We start from the raw sequence: 27604 nt of genomic DNA on the forward strand, positions 1-27604 counted from the left end.
AAAGTGCTGGAGAAATCGGTAGGTCACATAACATCCATAGGAAATAAAAAGCAATCAACATTTTGAGCCTGAGCCCTTCATTAGGGTTGTTGAATATCTAGCAGATGCCTGAGTAAAATGTTGGGGGGACAGGGGAAAGGGGGAGGAGCACAGGCTAACAGGTACCCTGAGAGCAATGGGGACAACAGAGGGGGAGCAGTGAGAGAGGCTATCACAGAGCTTCCTTTGAAAAGGGGAGAACTTCTTCAGGGTAGGCGTCTCTCAAAGAGACTTTGGAGTGGAGTAGCCAAATGAAGGTAAAAAGGAAAATCAGCAGATACATAAAAGTTCTGTAGAAACTTAGCAGGTCACGCAGGGTTCATAGGAAGTAAAAGATGGTTAAGGCCTGAATCCTTCATCAGGAATGTTGAAAATCAGTCAGACTCCATTCAGGTAAAGACCCTTCCTCAACAAATTGAAACATTCACTCTGTTTCTCTTTTTATATATTCTGCCTGAATTTTTTTCAACATTTTTAAATTTCAGATTTCCAGGGTTCATTTTTTTCACTATTTTGAACTTGCAGGGTTTAGCAATTCAGCAGTGGTGGGGTGGAGATAGAAACCTGATTCAGAAACAACTGACTTTAATTCTAATGAAAAAACCATTGGTTCAAAATGCCAATGCTGTTTTGCTCTCCTCCAAACCTGCTTGGAATTTCCAGAAATTTCCTTACTTTATTAACAGTCTTTCATTTCATTTCTGAGAAATAAAACTGATGTTGTCATTTTGCTCACGCCCAAATAAATTGCTGCTGGATTTTGGACAGAATGCAATGTAAACAGTTCCTCAGCCTAAGATGTGATTTGTGACACTGATCAGGTTGTAAGATTTATGACAAGATTTGTTTCAACAGCTCTTAATGCTGAGATTATTCCCACTGAATTTCATGGAATCTCCCAAGCCAATAGAAGGTTTGAGTTTCAGCACTAATTTCAGATACACACATGTATTACCTGTATTACCCTGTACTTTAACAATTTAGATTTCAGGAAGTGTAAGATAGCCTTGTGAAACTGCGTACACAAACTGACCAATAGCATGGTTTGGAAACTATTAACCATGGGTAATAATCATGATTAAATGTCAGAAATATTACACTCAAATGCCCAACCAAAGCCAAGTTGGATTTCTGAAGAAGACATCGAGGAAAATGTCAAGGAATTATATGTGTAGACAAAATTGTGTTTGCAATTTTCGATATCTGTGACTGGGATATTTCCAGACAATATTTCTGAATCATTTTTGTTCTAAATATCTATATACTGACAAGGATCTACATTTGAATGTAATGGAGGACAATAACTATGGCAATTCCTGACCTACTATTGAAACCAAAGGAAACCTGCAAGAAGAAGAAGCAGCAGAAGTGACTTCTATCTACTTAAACAATTTCTCTCTGGAGGTTCTGATCATCTTTCAACAAAGATCAGACAGTGGTTCATTAGGCATCGATGGAAATTTAAAGCAAAGGAATACAATCTCAAACCATGATTACAGTGTAAAAGTGCTCAAAATACAGTGTGAAGCACAGTGGAAAAAACTAATGTAGAAAAAAGTGTGAAACAAGGAAGTCTGAAGATGCTGTGAGAGATGTAGAGAAGTTAGCACAGTAGACATATAATGGTTACTACCATTTAATGCAGGTGACAAGTTGGACACTAACCAAACTTGAGGAGGACCTCAAGTCTGGATGGATTGCATGTTAGTGAATTAAAATTGAGAGACAAAATATGATTTCCACAGAGTGAGATTGAGATCACAACTATTATAGCTTTTAAAGGGAAAGTTGATGAACCTTTGAAGTAAAGGAAGATGTAGGACTATAGTGAGGGATCAGAGCAAGCTCTTCAGGATTATAAGGTAGATAGAAGCTTGTTGGATGTTCGAAAGTTTGTTTGATTATGATCTTGGAAAACATAGATAATGTTGCTATTTAATGATATTGAAAGCTTATTAGCACAAGAGAATATATTGAGTATTGTCTTGTACGGAACTGGTGGGATCAAGGAATGCATAAGTTGGCTGCCACAACATTGGCCTATAATAGCTATATTTCAAAATCAAATCATCGAAAGTGAGGGTTTAGAGCTTTTTTTTTTCTGGGACCACTGAAAGCGATAGAACAAAGTTCATTAATTTTAATCTTCCATAGAACAGTACAACACAGTACAGTCCCTTTGACCCACAATGTTGTCCCAACTTATATAATCCTTCTTCATGATAAATCTAACCTTTCCCTCCCTTATAATCCATAACCCAGTATTTTTCTTACATCCATGTACCAATCTAAGAGTCATTTAAATATCCCTATTGTATCAGCCTCAACCACTACCCCTGAAGTGCATTCGAGAAATCCATCACTCTGCATGGAAAAAAATGACCTCTGACATCTCCCCTAAACTTTCTTCCACTCACCTTGAACAGATACCCTCTGGTATTGACCATTGCTAGCCTGGGAATAAAAAGTGGTGGCTGTCCATTCTATTAATGCCCCTTATAACATACACTTCTATTAAGTCAACTCTCATCATTCTTCGCTCCAAAGAGAAAAGCTCGAGCTCACTCACCTTTCCTCATAGGACATGCCCTCTAATCTTGGCAGCATCCTGATAAATCTTATCTGCATCCATTCTAAAGCTTCCACATTCTCATGTAATGAGGCAACTGGACTGATCACAATACTCTTAAATGAAACACAAAAGTCTGTAGAAACTGTTATTGTAGTCAAAACATAGAAATGCTGGAGGAACTCAGCCAGTCTCAGAGTCCATGGAAGTAAAGGTATATTACAGAGATTTTGGGCCTGAGCCCTTCCTTAAGGTATGAATAATCTTAAGTGTGCTGTAACTAGAGTTTTGAAGAGCTGTAACATTACCTCACAGCTGTCTAATGAAGGGTAGCACACCATATGTCTTCTTAATCATCCTATCAACTTGCATGGCAACTTTGAGGGATTCATGCACTTGGACCCCAAGGTCCTTCTGTTCCTTCACATTGTTAAGAATCCTGCCATTGACAACATACTCCACCTTTGGATTCGACCTTCCAATGTATCATTTCATACTTTTCCACCTTGAACTCCATCTGCCACTTCTTTGCCCAACCTTACATCCTATCTATATTCTACTGTAGCTGATGACAACCCTCTACACTAATCACAACACCTCCAATCTTTTTGTAATAGAATCATAGAATGCCACAGCACAGAAACAGGAGCTTTGACCCTTATAGTCTGTGTCAACTATTATTCTGCCTAGTCTCACTGACCAGTACCCGGATCATATCCCTCCATCACTCTCCCATCCATGTACCGGTCTAAATCTTTCTTGGATGTCACAATGAGCCTCCATTTACTAATTCAACTGCAAATTAACTAACTCAGTTCTCCACATCCTTATCAAAGTCAATGATAATGATCACAAAAAGCAGGGGACCCAGAACAGATCCCGATGGAACACCAGTAGTCACCAACCTTCAGTCAGAATACACTCCATCTCCATCACCCTTTGCCTTCTCTGGGCCAGCCTTTTCCAAATCCACATAGCCAAATTACTATGGATCTCATTTGTCATGACTTTCTGTACTAGTCAACTATGGGAACCTTGTTAAATGCCTTACTAAAATTCATATACACCATTAACATTAAACTTATTGCTTGATTACAACCATTTATATAAATGATGAATGAGATCTTATGCCGATTATCTTATTATTCTTTATCCCAAGTGCTGTGACATGTGTCCTACCTAAACCTTCTGATTGCAAAGATCCAGGTTTTAATTATAGATTTGCATTGTTAATTGATTTCAGTCAGGGCAGGATATTTTCTTTTCAGGAGAAAACCAGAAGAAGAAAGTGGCCTGGCAATGCAAAAGTTGCACCCACACCTCAAAATTTTGTGCCGGAGCACCCCTTTGTAGTATGTTCTGGAATTTAAATAGAAGCTGATGGTGAAGTAGTTAAGGGAAGAGAGGAGATCACAGATGTCCTATTTACCCACCATTTGTCCAAAAGTATATTTGCCACAGGAAAAAATATATTGTATGAGAATCATATATTAATGATACTGGACAACCAACTTTTTCAAAAGGTTTGCTTCCTGAAAAACATATAGTGACGATGAACAACTTCAAGCTGAACACAAAGATGATTTCAGATTTGCTGAATCACATAGGAAGTTGGAGAAACATTAAATTAACTTTTATTGAATTTAGCGTAGTTAATCGCATAATGATGCTGACACATTGCATTAGTTCAATTGACCTATTTTAGTCTGTGCTCAGCATCTGATGCCTCGTGTCAGTGTCCAACAATAGTCGGTCAGCAATGATGGATTCCAGTTGTCCTGATACCACTTTTCCATGGTCAAAACCTTTCACCATGTTCATCACTGACTGCACCAAGATCAGCAGGGAAGACATCCAAGTGCGAATGCAGAAAATGACATGTTTCACCTCATGGCTTTGTTTGCTTAAAGAAGACCTAAAGTATGACAAGAAATCACAAAAATATGCTATATCTAAGGAAAAGGTATGTGATAGGAAAATATAAAGGTGAGTTTCATGATCCGCAGCCCAAAATCCATAAAATGCACCCAAAAGTCACAGAACGTGACTCCATAAATTATAATGGTTATGTATGTATTTTTTTTTCTGTCCTTTTATGGCACATTACCTCAGTTCCAGGGATCCAGGTTCAATCCTGATCTCTGATGCTGTCTGTGTGGGATTTGCACGTTCTCCTTGCAAGCATGTAGGTTTCCTCTGGATTCCCAAAAATCTTCAGGAAGGTGGGTTAATTGACACAGTGACGTGGACTTTTTACCCCCTCCATAAATCTTCGTCCGCGAAGCCAAGCCAAAGAAAAAAAAAAAAGAAGATAATTTTCCCCAGTGTGTATCTGAGTGGTAGATCTGTGAGGGGTTGATGGGATTATTGGGAGAATGAAATGGGATTAGTGAAAATGGATGCTTTGGAATCAGAATCAGAGTTCATTGTCATGAACATGTCACAACATTCATTGTTTGTGGCGGCAATGATAGTATAAATACTTCTAAACCACATTTCTAAATAAATAAAATAGTACAAGAAAAAGAAAGAGACAAAGTGAAGTAGAGTCTGTGTTTCATTGTTCATTCAGAAATCTGATGGTGGTGGGGAAGAAGCTGTCCTTGTGCCGCTGAGAGCTTGACTTCAGGCTCCTGTATCTTTTTCCCGATGGTGGCAGACTGAAGAGGGCATGGCCTGGGTGGTGAGGGTCTTTGAGGATAGAGACTGCTTTCTTAAGACACCATCTCTTGTAAATGTCCTTGATGCAGTGAAGACTGGTGCCCGTGATATCACAGGCCAAGTTAACAAACCTCTGTTTTTTCCTGTCCTGACTGTTGGCACCTCTATACCATGCTTATTGATTGGCATGGACTTGAGGGCTGAATGGTCTGTTTCCATGCTGTATGAACTCATGTCTCTAGGATATATATTTTTAATTTAGACATACTGCACAGTAACAGGCCCTTCTGGCTGACGAGCTATGCTGCCCAAATACTCCAATTAACTTAAAATCCATACGTCTTTGGAATGTGGAAGGAAACTGGGGCCCCTAGAGGAAACCCATGTGGTCATGGGGAGAACATACTTCCAGACAATGCTAGATTCAAACCAGGCTCCTGGTGCTGTGATAGCATTGTGCTTAATGAAGGCAAATGAGATTCATGTAGATGACCAAAAAGCTCCGTATGGATGTGATGAGTCAAATATGAGTCTCTGTGCTGTAAAACTCAATGACACATTGATTCTTTAACATCCTCAAACAGCCCACTTCATGTCTCTCCCCTCCCTAGCTAAATTTCTGGCACCACTGAAGCTACCACCCATATGCTCAGCACATGGAGCTTCAATTCACAAGGCACTAAGCCACTCAATATCTTTTTCAGTCCTTAAAATAGTTTTATAAAATTAAATGCGAGTGGGAAGAGAAGCTTCCACATAGAGTTTCTAAGTAATCAAGTGGAATGCCAAGATTTAATTGGGAAAAGTACATTGAGTACCTTGAGGCAAAAATTAAGTCATAAGTTAAGATGAGTAAAACTCATGTGGTGTGATTGGTAGTGATGTCAATATCAAATTACTGCATGCACATTCCATAAACATCATGCATCTCCTGCCAGTAACCAGCACATATTAATTACTCAACTGAAACATTAGTTTGCTCAAAGACTCTGCAGGTAAAGGCAAGGTTTTATTTTGCATCTGAATCAGAAATTCCTACAAGGAATGGAACTTGGTACCAATAAAATTTAAAGTCACAACTCAGGAATGGGATACCAGAGTCTGAAAGTGGAGGTATGGTGGTGGTGCATTGAACTTAAAATCTGCAGATGGGAGTTAAAATCCCGGCAAACAGTGAAAAGATTTAAGTATTATTAATTTAATATTTTGGACTTTTTTGGGGGGAAAAACTAGCCTCTGTAATGGAGTGTGAAACCACTGGATTGCTTTGAAGATCCATCTGGTTCACTAATATCCTTTGGGGGAGGATTTTTGCTGTCTGATTTAGCGTATGTTACTCCAGATCCAAAACAATGTGGTTGAATTTTAATTTCCTTCTGAAATGGCCAAACATTCCATTTGCTTGAATCATTATTGCTTTGTTGCAGTTCAAGATAATGAGTCACCTCCATCTTCTCAAGGACTGCTCGGGATGGAAGATAAATGGTGGCTTCGATATCCCAGTAATATGCACATTTCTAAAAACGAATAAAGCTCAGAAGAAAAATCAGTGTGTGCTCAGGGAACCAAGCCTTCTTCTCCAATTTATTCTACCCTTTTCCAAAAGTGCTAATTTTGTTGGGATATAGTTAACGTAACCAACAAGTCCAGTCAACTAAAATGGGGCAGGTTACGAGGAGGAAACAGAGAGGCTGCAGAGAAATTTAGGTGGATTGGGAGAATGGGCAAAGAAGTGACAGATGTAATAGAATGTTGGAAAGGGTACAGTCATGCATTTTACTAGAAGTACTAAAAGTGCGAACCATTATTTGGATAGGGAGAAAATTCAAAATTCAGAGGTGAAAAGAAACTTTGGAGTCCTTATGCAAGACACCCCAAAATGTTAACCTCCAGTTTGAGTCAGTGGTGAAGAGGGTGAATGCAATGTTCTGGAGGAATAGGTACAAGAGGAGGGATGTGATGTTGAGGCTTTATAAGACACTGGTGATGCCTCACTGGGAGTACAAGGTACAGTTTGGGGATCCTTTTTTAAGAAAGGATGTGGTAGCATTAAAGAGGGTTCAGAGAAGATGCATAAGAATGATTCCTGGAATGAAGGAATTAGCATATGAGGAATGTTTGTTGACTCTTGGACGTTGCTCCTTGGAGTCTAGAAGAATAAGGAGGGGGGGGGGTGTCTCATAGAAGCATTTCAATGTTAAAAATGCCTGGACAAGTTGTGGTAAAGTTGTTTCCCTTGGTTGGGGAGTCAAGGACAAGAGGGAACAACTTCAGGATTAAGGGTGTCTGTTTAGAATAGAGGTATGGAGGAATTTCTTCAACCAGAGGGTGGTAAATCTGTGAAATTTGTTGCCACAAGTGGTTGTGGAGGCCAGGTCAGGATTAAAGGGCTTTAAAACAGAGATGTGAAACCATTCTATCCTGTACCTTTTCCCCCAATGGTAGCAGAGCAAAGAGAGCATGTCTTGGGTGGTGGGGTTCCTTGAGGATAGAGACTGGTTGCTTAAGACTCTTGTAGATGTCCTCATGGAGGAAAGACTGGTGCCGGGTGTAATGGATCTGTGTTATAATTAATACTGGTTAAGGTTAAGCTATTTTTTATATAAATATGTCTTAAGTAATGTTATGGGTTTGAAACAGGGTTACGCACACCCATGCAATACATTCAGAAATGATGTCATCTTTCAGAGTCGTGGCATCTACAAGCCAGAGGTTTGAAGATCACATGATTTCCAATAAACTGTTGCTAACAGCTGTTAAAGATTCCAGTAAATGGTCACATGATTTCAACGAAATTAAGACTGTCCTCACTGGTGATGGAATTTCATATATATCCAAAGGCAGAAGAAGAAGAAGAAACCAGAAGAAGCCAGAATGTGAGGTGCTACATTTTGGAAAGGCAAATTTAAATAGGTCATATACATTGAATGGTAGACAATTGAGGAGTGCAGAGCAACAAAGGGATTTAGGAGTTATGGTAAATAGTACCCTCAAGGCTGATACTCAGGTAGATGGTGTGGTGAAGAAGGCATTTGGAATATTAGCCTTCATAAATCGGAGTATTGAATTCAAGAGTAGGGAGGTTATGATGAAATTGTACAAGGCATTGGTGAGGCCAAATTTGGAGTATTGTGTACAGTTTTGGTCACCAAATTATAGGAAAGATATAAACAAAATAGAGAGAGTGCATGGAAGGTTCACGAGAATGTTGACAGGATTTCAGGGTCTGAGTTACAGGGAAAGGTTGTGCAGACTGGGGCTTTTTTCTCTGGAGCGTAGAAGATTGAGGGGGGACTTGATAGAGGTGTTTAAGATTTTAAAAGGGACAGACAGAGTAAATGTGGATAGGCTTTTTCAATTAAGAAAGGGGGAGATTCAAACTAGAGGACATGGTTTAAGATTGAAGGGGGAAAATTATAAGGGGAACATGAGGGGAAATTTCTTTACGCAGAGGGTGGTGGGGATGTGGAATGAGCTTCCGGCAGACATGGTCGAGGCGGGATCATTGGTTACATTTAAGGAAAGACTGGATCGTTACATGGATAGGAGGGGACTAGAGGGGTATGGACCGGGTGCTGGTCAGTGGGACTAGGAGGGTGGGGATTTGCTACAGCATGGACTAGCAGGGCCGAACTGGCCTGTTCTGTGCTGGTTATAAGAAGATTGAAAGTATTCTCTGGAGAAGGAGAAGGTGCTGTTCTAAGTAGCTTTAGAGTAAGTCAGACCATTTCTGACTGTCTCTTTTTGTTATTAAAAGGCAGCCTCATCATGGAAGGAAGCTCCAGAACTCTTAAAAAGCTAAGAGGGAGTTGAAGATCACCAGTGTGAGAGTTTAAGAAGAAATCTCTTCCTGGGAAATAACTCAACAAGATTTGTCTAACGACTGAATTAGTGTTAACAAACACTTCATTATTACTTTAAGCAACAATTTAAAAGAACTTCATGTTTTGTTATCACTTCCGAACTATTATGTGAAAGATCTTCAAGTTCAACAAGACTTTAAAATACTGGGCTTAAAAATAACTTTTCAGGCTCAATTTTAAATGGAAATAGTTTGGACTTTAATACACATACTCATTTATACAATTACATTTGCACATAGTGGGGTATATAATCTTAGAGTTAAGTGAGAATTGTTATGTGGTTAATAGTTTAATAAAAATTATTGTTTTGAATTTACCACTGTCTGGCAAATTTTCCATTGCTGTTCCTAACCAGTTGGTTAGTTCATAACACAGTGATATCACAGGCTGAGTTAATAACCCTCTGGAGTTTTTTTCTTGTTCTGAGCATTGGCATTGCAACAAGCCAGATTGATCTCCACAGTACACCTGTAGAAGTTTTTAAGAATCTTTGATGACGTACCAAATCTCTTCACACACCTCACAAAATATAGTCACTGGTGGGGCTGAGTGAGAGAATGGACCAGCTTATGATGGAATGGCAGACCAGACTCAATGGGTGACTACCTATCTCTGCTCCTATATCTATGGTCTTAAGTCAGGCCTGATGACAACGTTTTTCCTACAGAGCTGCATTTCAGACAGTCTGATACTGTCTTTACCAATAATTAATCTGTGCACTGATGGCAGGATAAATGGATTCAAGTCCAAAACAGAATCAACTGCAGGATTTTGAAAAAAAGTTGTGGCATTCTTCTGGATTTCCTTGTGTTCCACTTTAACTGCAGTTCCTTTTTGATGGAGTAGACCATATTCAATTAATGCAAGTTTCTGGAAAATTACTGTTGGATGCAAATAAATTAATCACCAGTTGTACGGTTAATAAATGTAATTGTTGACTCAAGAAACTACCCCCAGGTGAATGCATTCAATAAAAGGGGGACTGAAACTTAAAAAAACAAAATGTAAAAATTTGACGTTATTTTGTAAAACTAGATTTGCCACAGTAAATAGGAATTATGAATGATTAACAGTCCATTATAACTTATGGTTTATGATCTCATCAAAGTACTATATATACATTATTATATATTTAGTATATATTATATACATTTGGGATATATTAATATAAATATTTCAAACCATACCTACAATAAATGGTATTTGGATCAACTCTGATATGTTTCCAAAACAAACAATATGGCTTGAAAGTCAGAAAAGCAAGCGTAACGCAATAAAGCCGATGCTCATTTTGAAATCTGGGCATGTCATAAAGTCTTGTGTTTTTAGAAACAGTTGCTTGAAGCCATAAATTCCTCTGATAACCAATATTCCCATTAGAGGTCTTGCTTCTAATATCCAGGTGTCCATTATCAATATCTTGGGGATTAACTTTGACCAGAAATTTAACTGACCCAGCCACACCAATATTGTGGCTACCAAAGTAGATCAGCAGCTGGGTTTCCCATGGCAAGTGGTCAACCTTCTGGTACACCCAAGTATTTTCACTATCTACATAGAACAAGCCAGGATTGTATTAGAACAGATTTCAGGTCCAACAGTACACTGGAAGCTCAACATTTATGAATACAGTACAAGTCCTAAAATCCATACTGCTCAGTGATTGAGTCGGTCTGGATTTTCAGAATCTCAGGCAGTACTTTTAAAATTCAAATGTAAGGAGAAATAGAGAAGAGATGAAAAGGTAAATTTTGATTGTTTATTCATTAGCAAGTACAGCATTTAACAAAAAGAACAGTTTTAAAGAAAAATAAAGTTGCTGTGCATCTGTGGCGCTTACTCATGCACACAAGTGCACAGAAGCCAGCTAAATTTTAAATGTCTGAAAGTTTTCAAAAAGTACAGATTCTCAAGTGGTCAGGATTTCTGGCATCTGGAATTTTGGACTTCTACCACACAAAGTATCACACTTGATTGGTGCCGCATCAACAACCTTAAACATCCATTCCCTCTACTACTGACACATGTTGACTGCAAAATGTTTATTTTCAGACTGCATTCCAATTCGTCCTGACTACTCCAACAGCATCTTCCAAACCTGCAACCTCTATCTCTAAGATGGACAGGGGCAGTAGTCAACACCTCCAATGAATTCATCTCCAAATTCAATTCCGTCTTCTCTTTGTCATTGGGTGTAAATTATGAACTCCTTTCCATCAGCACTGTGGGATTACCTTCATCAGAAGGGATGTAGCAGTCAAGGAAAGTGGTTAACCATCCCCTTCCCAACTTCGCCATCACACCACATCCTGAAAACGAATTGGTAAAACATACTATGGTTACACTAGTAGTACACATATTAGATATTAAAAGTGAATATCAACTCCTGGCACCCCAGAACTCTTCCAACATCTGCATGGCACAAATCAAGAAACTAATAGATTACTGTCCACTTATTTGGATGAGTGTTGCTTCGAGCCCAGAGGACCTCAAAACCTAGCAGCAGTAGATATTCACCAAGACAAATGGTTACTTAAACAAAAGTTGTTTTTAATTATCTTTAATCATGAAAATATAATCAAACTTTAACTTATCACTATTGACTAAACTACCTAACTTAACCCCCTTCTAATTCTAAGTGCATGTGTATGTAATGTGTGTGTAAGTTCAGAAAAGTTCTTTGGTTCACAGTGCAAATCTCACTTCTCACTCCTCCAAGTTCACTGGTTGCAGGCATTCCTTATTCTGTGCACAGAATTTAACATTTGTAAAGTTCACCAGGCTTTGGTGCTTGAAGGGTAAATGGTTACCACTCAGGAAGGTTCTTGTTGGTTTTCAGAGAGAGATTTGTTGTTCCAGGACATCCACACTGATGTACTTCCATCAGTGTCTTGATGACGAAACATGCCCCTTCAGGGTTCTCCAGATGATAACCTCTTTCTTTCAGGTCACCAGAGCGCCTTTTTGTTTCTCTTATTCCAAGCGAAACATTAGACAACCAGTCCTCTCCTCTTGCATGAACCACAAGGGGTTTGACCAGCCTGTCTTACAAACAAGCTGTCCACAAGCTTGGCAGCTTGTCCTGTTCCAGTCCCAGCTACTTCTGCTGGCTGTAACACTGTACAAGTGATCTCTGTCTCTGTCTGTCTCTCTCTCTGAGAGAAAGCCTATTTGACTCTCTCTGCTTGCAAAACCACATGACCCTCTTACAAAAGCAAGCTCTCATCCAGACAATATATGGCTCCAACAAGCTCTTTCATCTGTTGCCTTTTGTAAACAACAATCCATTAATGAAGTCTCTTGGGCACTCTTTAAAGCTCTTGCAAAAGCTCTGAGGCCCTGATATGTCTAGTATTAGCAGAGCTCCAATATTTCAAATAAGATCTGTTTTGAAGTGTTTGTATGTGGCCTACTCTAACAAACCTTTCCCAATTTATCTCCCAAAACATTTCTATGTATTCTGTCACAGTATGATCTCTAGTAAGAAAGAATAATGTATATTTAACTCCCATTTCATGATGTTTCTCTTCTGCATTAATTCAAAACACATTATGCAAGGTTGTAACTGTAACTTCAACCTGTTAGGAGTTAGGTGCATGGAAGTTATTTTAATGGTTACTTTGGCAGCTCTGGTGTATGCTGTTCAAGCTCTTCTTTAAGGGTTGTAATTGTGGTCAGAACAAATGAGGATAATACTGTATATTGAAGATATCCTTGTAAAAGTACAGACAGATCCTTGCTGTTGAGGCAGGAGATACATACTTTGCTCCCGGAACCTTCTTCATCTATCATGCCCACTCCTGAAAGCCCTTTTTTCCCTCACTCTCTACCAGCTGCTCGTCTTATTCTGTGTGCTCTCTGCTTATTTTCTTGATCAAATCACATTCCTGATTGAGAAATTCATTTATTAATGAGAAAATAAAAAATTCTTCAGACACCTTTGATAATTTTAAATTTGATAATTTAGACATACAGCCATTTCAGCCCATGAGTCGGTGCCTCCCAATTTACACCCAATTAACCTACACACCCAGTACATTTTGAATGGTGAGAGCCTGAACCCCTAGGGAAAACCCATGCAGACATGGGAGAATGTACAAACTCCTTACCGACAACACGAGACTTGAATCCTGGTCCCATTGTCTGGTGCTGTAAAGGCGTTGCGCTGTCTGCTATGCCGACCATTCCTCCTGTAACCTAAAGACAAAGATTCAGAAAACCCAGGATCTTAAAAAACAAATGGTGAATAGAGAACATGCAAAAGGCTTGGCAGTTTGCTGACAATCATGTCATGCGGGCTATTCATCACTGTCAAACATCTACAGCTCCAAAACTAAATCCTCTACACCATTGAGAACCAATAACATGGGTTTACCTACCAAAGACAAGAGGCAGTCAACACCGACTAGAAAGAACACTTCAAAGATAGTTTCAACTACAAGTTCAGATCAAGTTGAAGTTTATTGTGACGTGTACAGAGGAGCATTTGTTTTGCGAGGAGTCCAGCTCGTCATCTCATAGTACAGCAAGTAAATCACAGTGCAGGGTCATATAGAGAGATCAATTAGTACACCGCAAAGGTAACATTTTTTTCTAGTGAGAGACTCCTCCAGTAGTGTGATAACAGTGGGAAAGAAACTTTCCTTGAATCTGCTGGTGTGTGATCTCACACTTGTGAATCTTCTAAAAGAGTGTGGTTAGAGTGGGAAGAGTCTTTTTATATGTTGGCTGTTTTTCCAAGGCAGCATGGAAGGGAGAGGGTTTTGTATGATGGCTGAGTATAAGTCTGTCTTTGACACAAGGGCCCTGATCTCTATCCCACAGCAATCTATTTGATCTAGTCTTGACCCCAAAAGGGCCATTTTGCAACTAAATTTATAAATTAGGACATAAAGCATGGTAGCAGGGCATTTCGGCCCACAAGTATGAGCCACCCAATTTCATCCAATTAACCAACTCGCCCAGTATGTTTTGAACAGTGGGAGGAAATAGGAGTCCCTGGAAAAAAACCCACATAGACATGGGGAGAATGTACAAATTTCATACAGATAGCCTGGGATTTGAACCCCAGTCCTGATAGCTGGTGCTGTAAAGGCATTGTGCTAACTGCTACCCCAACCATGTTGCCCAATAATAAAGCACCAGGATTTGAGTTCTAAACCTCGGTGGTAATTAATTTCAGATCCATGGTCTCATGGTTCCTCCCCAATACTGGTATACCGGGAATATGACATCCTTCATTGTGAGAAAACCATAAAACAGTGTTGAAATGTCTGCTGGATTGATCTGTCAGGAAGTGTATTTGGATGATGTGGAAAAAAATGAGAGTGGAAAAGTGAAAGATCGAAATGGCCCAAATGTGAAACAAATGAGTGAATTCCATCCGACACCAAAGCCTTGAATCTGCTGATTTACTCCCATGTTTATAAAAGTGAAAAGGAGGAACATTCACTTTGGCCAGTGGTGCGCTGAGGTAACAGCAAGCAAGGACAAAACTCAAAAAACTGTACAACAGGCTTTATTCCTGTTAAAGTCCGAACACCATTTCAAGCCTTGGTGGCTTCCCGTGTAACTGGCTCAGGAGGGGCCAGCTCAGATTTATATTCAGGTCAGCTAATTGACAGCTGGCCAGGTGGAGGCAGCCCCTTAGGTGGTCTTCCTGCAGGTACAGAGATCGCCCCCTGCAGTAGGCTGGTGGTTGTATCACCACATTCACCCCCTTCTTAAAATTAAGTCCGATGTAGGGGCAGTGTAAAAATGGTACCAGGTGGTATTTACAGATTCAGGCGGGACGGAGGCTCTGGGACTGTCGCAGGGTTGGCTCCTGGTCAAAGGATGGCAAGGGTGTAGCTGCTGCCTGAGGGTTGGCTGGATCCAGCGTAGCAGGCATCGGTGTGGGCAGCATTGTGTCTGTCTTCTTGTCTGTCCATGAGGGGGTAGCCAAGTGGGTGTGGTCCGCTAGGAGAGGGGCTCTCTGGAGGGGCGGATGGAGGAGGTCAGCCCCTGGATCCTGGCATGGCTACTGGGGTACCTGACGTAGGCATTCCTCTGGTTTGCTTTGAGGAGGAGCACCTGCTCAAAAAGTGGGCTGGACTTGTGGGCCACCTGTGTTTGCGGAGGAAATATGGTCCCGGAGATATGAGCCAAGTTGGGAGGGAGACTGCAGGCAAAGATTTTCTGGGGATCGAGAAAAGGCACTCGTGAGGGGTCTGATTAGCAGCCATGCACAAGAGCGACCTTATGGCGTGGAGTGCCTTGGGGAGGGCCTCTTGCCAGTAGTCAATGGACCAGCCTTTGGACCTCAGGGCCAGGAGGACTGCCTTCCAGATCAGCCCGTTTTCGCACTCCACCTGCCTGTTGCCCCTTGGGTTGCAGCTGGTCTTGAGACTAGTCACAATGCCTCGCACTACCAGGTATTGGCGCAGCTCCTCATTCATGAAGCCGGACCCCATCACTGTGGATGAACGCGGGGTATACTAACATGGTGAAGATCTGCGTCAGCACCCTGATAATGTTGGTTATGGAGGTGTCAGGGCAAGGGATGGCAAAGGGAAAATGGGAGTATTCGTCTATGACCGCGAGGAAGTAGACCTTCTTGTTCATGGAAGGCAGGGGGCCCTTGAAGTTGTTGCTAAGCCATTCGAAGGGCCGGGTGGCCTTGATGACGTGGGCCTGTGGCAGGAGGATGAAGCGCAGTTTGCACTCGGCACAGACCCTGCAGGACTCAGTTGTGTTCCAGCCGGACTTCTTGGACGGTGAAGGGGAGGTTCCGGGACTTAATGAATGGTACAGGTGTGTGAAGCTCAGGTGATAAAGAGTGTCATGCAGCACTGTTTAGATTGCATTGTAGCTCAGTTCTGGGACACGGCGTCTGGGGTGTCGATGAACTTCCTCAGTCTGTACTGGATGTTGTAGCTGAACGTGGCCAGCTTGACTCTCCAGCGCAAGATCTTATCATTCTTGAACTTGCCCTAATGGGTGGTGCTGAATATGCCTGTCAGGTAGTGGCGCCAGTGGTGGACTGCTTCCACGATTGCCTGGGCCTCATTTTCAATGGCAGAGTGCCCGAGCTCAGAACTGTGGAGGTTCATGGAGAAGAAGACCATAGGTCGCCCCCCACCTTGGTTGAGGGTGGCCGCGAGGGCAACATCAGAGGGATCGCACTCCACCTGGAATGGGGTGTCCTCGTCCACAGCATGCATCGTGGCATGGGCAATGTCCTGCCTGATGTGAGTGAAAGCCACTTGAGCCTCGGTGGGGGGGGGGGGAGGGAGGGAGAAGGTGGTGGCTTGGGCCAGTGGGTGGACCTTGTCTGAAAAACAGGGGACCCACAGGGAGTAATAGGAAAAAAATCCCAAGGCACCTGCGGAGGGCCTTGAGCGTGTGGGGGAGGGGCAGCTCCATTAGCGGATGCATGCATTTTGGGTCGGGACCAATGACACCATGTTCCATGATGTACCCTAGGATGGCGAGGCGGATGGTGCTGAACACGCGCTTCTCTTTGTTGTATGTGAGGTTCAGCTCCTTTGTCATCCGGAGAAATCTCTCCATCGTGGTCCTGCTGGTCATGGCTGTAGATGGTGACATTGAACAAATACGGGAAGGTCGCTCTTAGGTTGTGCCATCTTGTGCCACCTTGCGGTCCATCTCTCGCTGAAAAACAGACCCGAAACGGGACCCGGCGGAACTGGTAGAGGCTCCCGTCTACCTCGAAGGCGGAATATGGTTTATCCAGGGTGATGATAGAGAGCTGGTGGTAGGCTGACTTTAGATCAGTTGTCGAGAAGACATTATAGTGAGCTATCTCATTGACCATGTCGGCTATTCGGGGTAGGGGGTAGGCATCCAGTTTGGTGTACCAGTTTATGGTCTGGCTATAATCAATTACCAATCTCGGTTTGCTACCCCCTTTTACCACTAGGACTTGAGCTCTCCAGGGACTGGTGCTTCCACCAGAAGCTGCCTCACTTCCAATTTGGTAGGAAAAATAGAAGAGCAGAAAAACAGCAGCATGTTGTGGTGCAGAGGACATGGGAGTGCTTGTGCATAAATTGCAAAAAGTTGAGTTGCAGGTACAAGAGGTTATAAAGAAAGCAAATGGAATGTTGGTCTTCATTGCTAGAGGAATTGAATTCAAGAGAAGGGAGGTCATGCTGCAACTGTACAAGGTACTGGTGAGGCCACATCTGGAGTACTGTGTGCAAATTCTGGTCTCCATACTTGAGGAAGGATAGACTGGCTCTGGAGGCAGTCCAGAGGAAGTTCACCAGATTGATCCCAGAGATGAGAGGGTTGACCTATGAGGAGAGGCTAAATTGCCTGTGATTATAATCATTCAAATTCAGAAGAATGAGAAGAGATTTTATGGAAACGTACAAGATGCTGAAAGGGATAGATAAGATAAAGAATTAGGGGAGTAGATTTAAGACAGTGATGAGGAAAAACTGTTTTTCCCAGAGAGTGGTGAATTTGTGGAATTCTCTGGCCAGGGAAGCAGTTGAGGCTACTTCATTAAACATATTTAAGGATCAGTGAGATAGATTTTTACATAAAAATGGAATTAAGGGATATGAAGAAAAGGCAGGTAGGTGGAGTTGAGTCACTGATCAGATCAGCCACGATCTTATTGAATGGCGGAGCAGGCTCGACGGGCCCGATGGCCTACTCCTGCTCCCATTTCTTATATTCAGATCTTTGGCCAGAAGAAACGTGTAAAATTTAACCCTGCATCTGCTCATTGGGATTCTGATTCACTAAAGTTATTGGCCATTTGTGATTGTGGACTTCAGCAGAGGAAAACATTGAGGGGTTCAGCAGTGCAAAGGATTAAGAAATTCAAATTCATAGGTGTCACCATCTCTGAAGGTCTATCCCTGGCCCTCCATGTCAATGCAATCATAAAGAAAGCTCGCTAGCAGCAGTATTTTGTGAGGAGTTTGAAGAGATTGGTACGTCACCAAAGATTCTTGCAAATTTCTATTGGTGTATCGAAGAAAGGATTTTATCTGCAACTGATTTTATCTGGTTGTATCATTGTCTGGTATGGTGGTGCCAATGCATAGGACAGGAAAAGACTACAAAGATTTGTGAACTCGGCCAGTGCTATCATGGGCATAGGTCTTCATTCCAGCCTTTATCCTCAAGAACCCTCAGCACACAGACCTTGCCCTCTTTACACTGCTACGATCAGGAAGGAGGTAACAGAGAAGATGAACACCCAACAGTAGAAAAACAGTTTCTTCTCCTCTGCCATCAGATTTCTGAATGGACACTGAAACACAGACGCCACCTTACTTTTGACTGATTAATTAATTTTTTTAAATGTAATTTATAGTGATTTTGCACCTGTCATAGGAATCAACATATTTCATGATACCTGTTCATGACAATAAATTCTGATTCTTATTCTAACAGGTCCAATTTTGACACATGAATTTGAAGTCCATTTTGGCATTTCCTTCTGAGCTGAACCCAAATACTAAATGCAAAACAGGTGGAATATTATATGTGGTTAAATCAAACAGGGTGCTCTATTTATCAAATTACTTCACAAAACAAACTCAGTTAAAAAGAGGAGGGGGAAAGAAGTTGAGAATGAAATGTTAGACATTATATTTAACAAATGTTTGGCAAAGGTTGCATTTTAAAAATAATTGTTATATTGCTGTCCTTAATCACACTGAAGAAGGAACCCTAGGCAAACCAATCTATGGCTTTGGTCAGCAAATTATGCTATCAAGCAGTAATCTTGCATTATACAAACAGTACATAAATCAGCCATAACATAATGGTAAGGGCTCTTTAAGGTTAATAAGTGTTAACAAATTTAAAGGTTACGTAATAGTGCAGAGGGCAGAAGGACAAGACCCACTCTCTAAGTAACCTGTTGCCCTGGTGACATAGTGTTATGACCACTGAAATTTCTTCGATTTGATATATCAACTGTTATACATTAACTACTGGCCAAATGATGCTGATTGCTCTATGATGACATCCCACTTTCTACTTAATGCCACCTGTGTTAAAAGATAGCATATTAGTTTTATGGTACCTTTGGAGAAAAGTGCTTATTGCTGTGGCCTTGCGCTTTGTTTCCTACCTACATGATTTTGACAAGTAAATATATTTGTTTTCAAACTTTCTAGACAGATAAGTAAGAACCAGGACTGTAGGTGATACACAAGAGATGATTCACAATGCATTCAGTATGAGATAAGTTGGCTTGACAGAGAAATGTAACTTATTTGTTTTGTTCTTGTCCTGTGTTATTCAATTTCTAATTGCCTTTGTAAAACATTTAATAAACAATAGTGTCACCAAAGTATTAAAGAATGCTTGAAAGATGGTCCCATGATATCCCAAAATTAATCTGCTCAATTACATCACAAGCAATTAGGCAACTTTTTTTTATTTGTTAGGGTGTCTCTCACCCTTTCTGTTTCAATTCCCATTGTTTCTGAAACCATTGAGCACTCTATTGGCATTTTTTACACAGAAACTTTGGAATTATTCAAAAAATTAGCATACATACCTCCAGTGTGTCCTGATGTGGTCGTTTACACAGGGGCACTTTCACACAGCCTTCCTGTGTTACAGAGTTTGTCGGAAGGGGAACGTCGTATTCATTAGGCCTGTTTCTTATGGAGTGGCTGCGGTCATTTTACACTGCAGCTGCTCCATAAAAATCTGTAGAAATCCCAGTGGAAAAATTATGGGATGGAATTTACGTAATAAATTCCATCTCGACATTTTTACATTGCCACCGGAACAGAAAACTTCTGCTCTTCAGCAGCTGTGTAAAGATACCTTATGACTGATAACAATAACAGTGCCTGTCGTGGATTGCAGTCACTTTGTTTATTCCAAAATGGTGCCCACCAAAATGTGATGTAAAATTGAGGTAAACCACTATTTGTCAGTTTGCATATGATTGTCTGGTCAGGCACACCCATTGGCCGACTGTACCTATGGCCCCTCCCATAGGCTCCTATATAAAGGTGACTGTTCCACAGACACCTCCTCAGTGCAAATCAGTCAAGCAGTATGGAAGTGCCTTTGTTCTTTAGTGAATAAAAGCCTTTTTGTTTCCCAACAACACTCATTTCAGTAATTGATGGTGCATCAATTTTATTCACTGAAGAACAAAGGCACATCCATACTGCATGACTAACCTGCACTGAGGAGGGGGCTGTGGAACAGTCACCTTTATCCAGGAGCCTGTGGGAGGGGCCACAATACAGTCGGTCTAACCAGACAATTATATGCAAACAGTGGTTTACCACATGAAGGGATCATTGAACCCAACAACAGCCCTTGGAGAGCACAAATAGTGGTAGTGCAGAATGGGGAAAAGAACAGGATGGTCATTGATTACAATGAGACTATCAACAGATACATGCAATTGGATGCATACCCCCTCCCACGTTTAGCCGACATATAACCATATAACCATTTACGAAGGGGAAACAGGCCATGTTGGCCTTTCGAGTCCACACCGGTTCAGTGATTTTGTGTGCCCTCTTCAGGCATTGGTCCCGGTAGATCTTGGGTAATATTTCACGGATAAGACCAAAATTGAAACTGAATTTCTATCAAAAAGAATTTGTAAAAATTGCATTATAAGTTGCTAGAAAATGCATAGCAGTGACACAGAAATCGGATTCTCATTTAGGTTTGGAAAGATGGCATGCGGAGACATGATCAATCAAATTGCACAGTACCGGGTCTTCTCGACTACTGACCTGGTTAGCTCCCTATCTGCCCGGAGGATCGCCAGTATACAGACTTCAAGGCTGCCTCTACCATTTCCTATGGGTCCCCTTCAGCATTACGAATAGTGTCTCAGTCTTCCAGTGGGATATAGACCAGTATGAGCTTCAGGCCACCTTCCAGTACCTTGACAATGTCACCATCTGCGGTCATGAGGGCAGGATCATGATGTCAATCTCCAGAAATTTCTCAATCCAGCCAAGCTCCTCTACCGCACATATAATAAGGCCATGTCCGTATTTCACACAACCCTCCTCACCATCCTCAGTTGTGTCATTGAGAACTGAGTCAATGGCCCAGACCCTGACCTCATGTGGCCACTCCTGGAACTTCCACTCCCCCACAGCCTTAAGGCCCTGAAGGTGTATCTTGGGTTCTTTTCCTATTATGTCCAATGGGTCCCCAATTATGTGGACAAGGCCTGCCCCCTCGTCAAATCCACAACCTTCCCTCTGATGGTGAAGGCTCGTGCAGCCTTCAATCATATCAAGGTAGAATTCAGACAGTTAGCTGCTAAGCTGAAGGACAGGAACTTCAGGGTAGTGATCTCAGGATTGCTACCTGTGTCACATGCTAGTGAGCTTAGAAATAGGCAGATGAAGTAGACAAGGTTTCCCTTAATTATTTAATTTGGCATTCGAACCATTAGTGGTAGTCTTTTGGCAATCTGATGATATTTCTGGAATTACAAGAGGTGGGAATGTTCATATATGCAGATGACCTTCTTTTGCATATATCTGATCCTGACCATTTGATTCTAGCCATTTTATCACTCCTTCATCAATTTGGCCAGTTTTCAGGATATAAATTAAATCTCAATAAAAGCGAGGTTTGTTTTGAATTCTTCTAGCTCTCTAGACTTTGCCATTCCTTTTAAAATTGCTAAAAATCTATTTAATTATTTAGGTGTCACCATTACGAAGAAATTCAATAATTTGTTCAATGAGAATCATGTTAAGTCCTTAGTTCAATGGTCTCCGCTTTCAATGTCCTTATTTGGATGCATTTACTATTATTTAGATGAATATCCTACCTAAGTTCTTATATCTTTTTCAAGCTGTACCTGTTTTTGTTCCCAAGACATTTTTCAATTTGCTTGATTCAATGATCTCTTCTTTGTTTGGAAAAATAAGTGCTGCAGTCTTAATAAAACTTTCCTTCAAAACCCTAAAAAGAAAGAGGGTTTGGCACTGCCTCATTTTAAATTTTATTATTGGGCAGCTAATATTAGATACATCACTTTTTAGATTCAAGTTGGATTAATATAGAAATTGAATCTATTAAGAAGAGTTCTCTTATTTCATTAGCTGGAGCATCATTATCTTTTTCTGCCTCTAGATTAACAGATCATTTTGTGGTTAAATATACGTTGACAATTTGGTTTCAATTTAGAAAACACTTGGGTTACCATAGATTCTTACTAGTCAGCCCCCTTTTAGCTAATTCTTATTTTTAACCTTCAGTGCAAGATTTTGGTTTTCGTGAATGGTCTGAATTAGGTTCCAATCTTTTCAGGATCTTTTCATTGTCCAAACTTTGGCTTCTTTTGAACAATGATCTTCTAAGTTTAAATGATTTAATATCATTTCTTTAGATACTTACAGATTAGTAGCTTCTTGAACTCCTTAATAATGAAACTCCCTCAAGATTTGAAATCCTGAGTAGCACTGGTCAACCACTCTGTGAGAATATTGTTTTCCCTCCAGTTTAGGTGTAACCTGTCCCTCTTGTACAGGTCCCACTTGACCTGGAAGAGAGCCCCATGAAGCCCTCCCTCATGCATCATCTCCTTAGCCAACCATTGATCTATACTATTTTCCTGTTTCTTGATTCACTCAGACATGGAACTGATGGTAATCCTGACAGTTCAACCTTGGAAGTCTTGCTTTTTATTTTTTCAACCAAGCTCCCTAAAATCAAGTTCAAGTTCAAATTCAAATTTTGTATAATTCGATTGTATAAGTACAACTGGAAGAAGCAGAGTTCTCTGGTCCTTGGTGCAAAAACATTAAACACATGAAGGCAAAACCCGCATACAGACAGGGAATAAATATGTAGTATGTATATATATATTTAAAAATAAACAAATATTGTTTAATAAATAATAGAGTCTCAGAGGATTTTATGCACAATTCATTCAGTCGTTCACCACTCTCACTGCCTGTGGGAAGAAGCTGTTTCTCAGCCAGGTGGTTCTGGCTCTGATAATCCTGTGTCTCTTTCCGGATGGGTGTAGATAAAAAGATGCTGTGTGTGGGGTGGAGGGATCCTGAATGATTTTGCGAGCCATCTTCAAACAATGATCCCACTAGATCATGATGGGGGAGGGAGGGGGACCCCAGTGATCCTCTCTGCTACTCTTATGTTTCTGTGGATAGATCTCTGCTCCCACCAACCTATCATGCCAGAATGCCCTCAATAGAGCTCCTGTAGAAAGTTGACAGGATGGTGGCCAGTAGCCTTGCCCTCTGTAGTCTTCTCAGGATGTGCAGTTGCCTTCCAGACAAGTAAGGAGATGTTGTGTGCCCAGGATAGGTCACTTCTTAAGTGGACTCTGATGAACTTGGTACTCTCCACTCTCTCTACTACCAAGCTATTAATGTGTAGTCCACAATTATATCCTTAGTCTTGTCCACATCAAGACTTGGGTGGTTATTCTTGCACTTTATCATGAGATTTTCCTCCTCTTCTCTGTAGTGCAACTCATTGTTGCTGATGAGGCCAAATACTGTTGTGTCATCTGCAAACTTGGATGTCTCTGTTGAAGCTGTCATTTATGTAGTTGTGGGTTAGTAGCATGAACACGAGTGGGCTGAGCACACAGCCCTGAAGTGAGCCAGTGCTCAGCACGATGGTGCTTAATGTTCTGCTATCATCCCGTTAGGAAGTCCATAATCCCGTTGCAAAGAGGGGTGTTGAGTCCCAACAAGGACAGCTTCTCCATCAGCCTCTGGTGAATGATCACATTAAACTGAGCTGAAGTCAATGAACAGCAGCCTGGTGTATGAAGTGTCACTCTCCAGGGTCAGAATGAAGTGGAGGGACAGATACATGCAATTGGATGCATATCCCCTCCCACGCATAGCCGACATGATCAATCAAATTGCACAGTACCGGGTCTTCTCGACTATTGACCTGGTTAGCTCTCTATCTGCCCGGAGGATCGCCAGTATACAGACTTCAAGGCTGCCTCTACCATTTCCATCATCAGTGGAATGGTTGCACCTGTAGGTGAATTGAAATGGGTACAGTGTCTCTGGGAGATGTGCTTTGATGCATTCCTTCACCAGATGCCCAAAGCATTTCATAATGGTGGAGGTCCATGGCATGACGATAGTTGTTGAGGTTTGTTACTATCTCCCTCTTTGGTACTGGATGATGGCTGTGTTGAAATACACAGGAACGATGGATGACAGTTTTTTTTTTATATAAGAATCATTGTGATATTGTTTGTTTTTGTGAGTTTTGCCACATACAGTTATAAAATTATTTCTGGTTCTTTACCTTGGAGGGGGCCTGACAGTACTATACTTAGCAAAGCCAACATCTCCTCCAATCTTTCATAATTGTGCCACCCTCATTAATTGAGTCTCAGGGATATACCATTAAACACCCTAAATGGTGTTTTTGCTTCCCGTTCCTGTCACATCCACCCAAAACTACAGTATGTAGTTGCGTTCTTTGGACAAAACCTCATCTTCAGCTCCACTGCAACACCATTGCATTGTTCGATTTTGTTCACAAATCTTTAACAAATATTGTCCAATCACCAAAGCTTGACACATTCAAGAAAGCAGAATCTTTTGCAGTCCATAGAGAATTACTGAATAAAATACAAATCTTTTTCAAAAGACAAATCTCAGAAGAGGTTGGAAATGCTGTTGTTTCCCTGGAAAAACATTCCCATTGCAACACAGAAATCATGTGCCTTTCATTACACGCATTTCAGTTTCAGTTGATGAAACCATTAAATCTATTCCTGTCGTTGAGTTATGCTGTTTTCCTAAATGGAGAAATTGTCTGTGAGGCCAGTAAGTTGAAGGAGCATGAACACAGAATCAGAATTTATTGACATGAACATGTCACAATATTCAATCCAAGGGCTTTAAACTCTCACAAAAGGGTGTGCGGTGATTGTCTGAGAATTTAACATTTTAAAAAGCTTGAATTTATCCCTTATCTAAGTTTGTCTAAATGTAAGTTTATTTGTCTCATTATATCTAGCATAGATAGAAGTGTTCAATCTAACTCCAACCTGTGCACTTCTGTGATCCACAAAGGCAGAACAGAGGGCAGGCTTCATTGTTGGTGTATCAAGGACATATTGTTTAATCTTCACCTGCCCAATTCTGCTGGATATTGTCTATACTTTTATCACATGGGGTAATTGCATAACTGGAGTTGGCTGCACACACAAAGGAATAACCACCTGATGGTCATCATCAAGGTTCAAATGGAAATAATGAATGAGCTCTTGGCCAAGGTGTGGTGAGGGGTCCTGGTGCTAATGTTATAGTAGTTCAGCGTGCATCCAGGTTTTTGTAAAAAAATGTTATATCACAGAATTGAATGAGAGGAAAATGTCATTTAGAAAGTGGCCCATTCAAGAGTAGGCAAACCTTCCATTAATTGCTTAGTAAACACAGATTAAATTAGGATCAATAGCATCTGAATGAGTTATTTCAATTGTAGTAATCCAGTAGCCAACATATTGTTCACTTCTGAAACCGATCCATAATATCTCTGCACATATCACTCACTGTTCAGTTCAAGTTTATTCATCGTCTGACTGTGCCAATACAACCGATGAAACACCATTCTCCAGTCCACTGTGCAGAACAGTGGAAAATACATGTACAGCCACACACTCCTACAGACAAATTATACAGAATACATAGTACATATATTAAAATAAATATTATTAGTAAACAGTAGCATCACAGAAAGTTGTTTTAGCAGTCCTTCGGCAGTCTCATTATCTGTGGGAAGAGGCCTGGAGGTTCTAGCTGATTCTTCAGTATCTTTTGCCCGACTGGCAGATGAAGTAAAATATTCAAAAGACTGTGTTGAAAAGGTTTGTAAATTTCCATTTTTGCTAGCAGGGTCAAGAATGAAGCAATATAATGGTAACGTGATGGATTTGTTCCATTGTGGTTTTGTGATTCAATGTGAGATAAAAGCCCAGGTAGCAGCAGAGTTGTTTTTATATTGAGGCTGACAGCAACGTTATATTGATAGACTGTGATATAAAAGGTGGAGGGGGTCTCCAATGAAACATAAGCAACAGCATGGACTTATTGGACTAAATGATCTGTCATCATGCGTTAAGTTCTGTATGATATGAAGTATTTAAGTATGAAGCTTTAAGATTTGGGGAATTTGCATAGAATCTTAATTTTTAAGATTCACAGACTCTGCCACTCACAGGCTAGGGCATTTTACATTGGCCAATAAACCTACCAACATTCTTGCCTTTGGGCTTTGAGAGAAAACTGGAGCACCCAGAGGAAACCCAAGCAGTCACAGGGACAGTGTGTAAACAAAGAGCACCTAATATCTGGATTGTATTGGTACTGCTGGAGCTGTGAGGGAACAGCTGCATGAGCAGTTGTTGGGTATTCCTGGGACACATGATATAGCCAGCACTATATTTGAAAGACAGCAAGGAAAACCACATAGCCATCTCCCATTTTATATTTATAATCTCTTCTTATCTCATGGCATATTATATAATTTAATTCATACTATTGTTGGTCTATCTTTCATGTCTGTGCAGCTGGCACAAGTAAGAATTTCAGTGCATCTGTATGACATCTATAAGACAATTATCTCTCATCATATTATATATAATCTATCATATTCTCTCCATGCAGTTACAATACACCTAAACCCCCCCCCCCCCGAACTCCTGCACCCCCCAAAGCTAAGGAAAGAGGGAGTGGCTAACACAGTTCAGGCCTTGTTTAAATAAGGCTGTTAATAAGGAACAAACTTCTATTTATTTTACTATCTACCAACAGCTAATCATGCTGTAGGAAGGTAATATCACAAAAATCTGTAGACACGCAATTGAAGTAAGAACATAATGCTGGAGAAGCTCCGCAGATCAAACAGGGTCCTTTTTATAACACTGCTTCAAGACCACTGAAGGTCCGTCTGCACTATTCAATTATCACATTCTTTTCACAAATGCAATTGTGAAATCTTATCTTTTATGTATTTGTTAATTTCTTTTCCTCCTCGTGCATAGTGATGTCCATTCATACCTACTGAATGTTTGTATTTTTTTGTAACTGTGTAGCCACAGCAAGCAAGAATTTCATTGGATCCGTACATTGTACTTTTGTGTATGACAATAAATTCTCCTCATCATTGTAATTGAACCATTTTATTTTTAACACATTGACACATCCTCAAAAGGCACTCTTTGCAGTTAATTAAATTAAAGCACTGTTTCTGACAACAAAACCAGTGAGGAGACAGAGGCCAATATCATTATTGGGTTTCCTGCTGTTGTGCCATTCCAGAGGAGCTTATAAGCCTGAACTGGAATTGTCAGGTGGTCTTTTACAATGTAAAAGGCTAATAAACATGTGATGGAAAATTGATGCCTAATTCACTCCTCCTTTGGCTTTAGAGTCGTAAGTCTTAGAGAGATATAGCACAGACAGGCCCTTTGGCCCAATGAATCAACAGTGACCAT

General features: G+C 40.8%; 1 long non-coding RNA gene across 1 annotated transcript in view; it reads right to left on the reverse strand.

Moving 5' to 3' along the window:
• Positions 1-10913: 10913 nt before the first annotated feature.
• LOC138735535 (uncharacterized) overlaps positions 10914-27604 on the reverse strand; it is an 81696-nt gene continuing 65005 nt past the window's right edge. The window contains exons 4-5 of the long non-coding RNA XR_011339751.1: positions 13242-13329; positions 10914-11441 (exon numbers count right to left, since the gene is read on the reverse strand). This is a non-coding gene — a long non-coding RNA (uncharacterized lncRNA). The remainder of the gene's footprint in view (positions 11442-13241; positions 13330-27604) is intronic.

This window comes from Narcine bancroftii, chromosome 6, assembly GCF_036971445.1.
Source record: "Narcine bancroftii isolate sNarBan1 chromosome 6, sNarBan1.hap1, whole genome shotgun sequence".
NCBI classification, from domain to species: domain Eukaryota; kingdom Metazoa; phylum Chordata; class Chondrichthyes; order Torpediniformes; family Narcinidae; genus Narcine; species Narcine bancroftii.